This window comes from Callospermophilus lateralis, chromosome 1 (assembly GCF_048772815.1).
Source record: "Callospermophilus lateralis isolate mCalLat2 chromosome 1, mCalLat2.hap1, whole genome shotgun sequence".
Classification (NCBI taxonomy): domain Eukaryota; kingdom Metazoa; phylum Chordata; class Mammalia; order Rodentia; family Sciuridae; genus Callospermophilus; species Callospermophilus lateralis.
In genome coordinates this window covers 182,300,507-182,302,870 of record NC_135305.1, presented here as the reverse complement: position 1 = coordinate 182,302,870, position 2,364 = coordinate 182,300,507, and positions in this window count along the sequence as shown.

Genomic DNA, 2,364 nt, shown 5'->3' with positions numbered 1-2,364 from the left:
TTTATACAAAAGAATACTGCTCAGAAATCAAAAGGAGTGACCACTAATATTCACAATGTGGATGAATCTCAAAACCATTTTGCTGAGTGAAAGAAGCCGGACACAAAAACACTCTATGAACCACATATTTAATGTTCTGTTACAGGCAAAATTAATCTATGGCAGAGAACCCCCAGAATTGTGGTTGCCTCTGGAGGGCGGGGAGTAAAGAAAGGACTGGGAAGGGGTTTGAGGGAAATTTCTGGAGTGATGCTAATTTTCCACACCTTGGCAGAAGTTCGAGATGCATTTATCAGAATTCATCTAATGGTCCGCTTAAGGTGTGCACATTTTATCATATGTAAATTGCACTTCAAAAGGAAAAAAGAGGCAAAGGACCTTGAGTAGACATTTCTGCATAGAAACTATAAAAATGGCCAAAAGGCACATGAAAGATATTCAACATCAGTAATCATTAGGGAAACACCAAATCAAAACCACAATGAGCAGCTGGGGTTGTGGCTCAGCCCTTGCCTAGCGTGCATGAGGCACTGGGTTCGATTCTCAGCACCATATACAAATAAATAAAATAAAGGCCCATCAACAACTAAAAAATATTTTTAAAAAAACCCACAATGAGATACCACCTCACATCCACCAGGAGGATGACTACTATGGAAAACAAAACAAACATTAAGAGGATTTGGAGAAACTGGAATCCTCATGTATCATTGTAGGGAATGTAAAATGGTTCAGTCCCTGTGGAAAACAGTGTGCTTTCTTCAAAAAAATGAAAATAGAACTACCATAGGATCCAGCAATCCCATTTATGTGTATAAATCAAAAGAATTATGAAGCAGAGACTTGGATGTAAATTTGTATACCTGTGTTCATAGCAACATTGTTCATAAAAGCCCAAAGGTGGAAGTAACCTTAGTGTCCATCCAAGTGTAGAGGAACAGATAAAGTTTGATGTATGCATAAAATGGAATATTATTTAGCCTTATAAAGGACCCAACATGGGTGAACTTTGAGGACATATGCTACTTGAGGTAATCCAGGCTCAAAAGAATGAACACTGTGTGTTTTCACATCTATCAGGTACCCAGAGTAGTCAAATTCAGAGAGACAGAAATAATGGTGGTTTTCAGGGGCTGGGAGAGGAAGGAATCTGGAGCAACTGTTTAATGAGCACAGAATTTCAGTTTTGCAAGATGAAAAGAGTTACGGAAATGAATTGCAGTCATGTTTGCACAAAAATGTGAATATATTAATGCCACTGATTGCACACTTAATCATGGCCAAGATGGCAAGTTTTATGTTATGTGTTTTACCACATGAATTAAGGGGGGAAAAAAGGAAAAAGAAATGTGAACAAATATTAGAATCTAGATAATAACATGCAGGCTGAAATGTTTAGGGGTGAAACGTACTTATGTCCACAACTTTGAAGTACATCACAAAAGAAGATGCATGGACAGGTGGGTAGATGGGTTGCCCACTGGATAGAGATGAGATAAACCAGATATAATAAGCTATAATCTATAGAATTTAGGTGAAGAGCACTTGGGTGATGACTGTACAATTCTATCAACTCTTCAGCAGATTTGAATTTTTTCATTAAAATATGTCAGAAAACTAATCAGCACTAAGTAGGACAAATGTCTTGTGACCCTGTGTGATGTTCTCACTCGCTCAGTCATTCAGTGAACTTTTATTGCATTCCCAATATAGGCCACTGTGCTAAGCTGTGGCAATGCAAAAATATGTAAAATAGCATCTCTGTCCTTTCTGTGGAAGTCAAAACAGATGCCTGAAAAAAAAAAAAAAAAAAGATGCCTGGATATGGGGAAAGAGGAATACTTTTTTCCCCTGAAAACTTTCTCTATCCACTTGTCCCATACCTGAGACTGTCTGCTCAGAGGCCCCTAGGTATGCTGTGCTGGGCACCATTGGCTCTCTCTGTGTCCTCTGGCCATGCCCATTCTTTAAAGCTTTGTTTTATTTCTGCAATCTCCAAATAGCCCTCTAAGCCTGTCCCTGCCCAAGAAGCTCTGTCTTCTCCTTCAATGTCTGTCTGCTCACGGATCTTGACCACATTGGAAAGGGCCACACCAGAGCTTGGGATGGGAGACCAAGAGTGTGGATGAATCTGAGTAGAAACATCTGGCTCTAGAAGGTTTGGGAGGCTGCCTGCATACTGCAGAGGCTTCAGGGAAACAGAAACCCAAAGTAACCACAGTCTCCTTGAATTTGCATTCTGTACATTCTAAATAGCAATAGAAAATATGAAGTCTTACTTTCTAGACAAGACACAAAAATGACTCAACCCCTTAAATTTAAAATCTTGTTAAGAATCAGGTAATATTTCTGAACTGAGAGCTG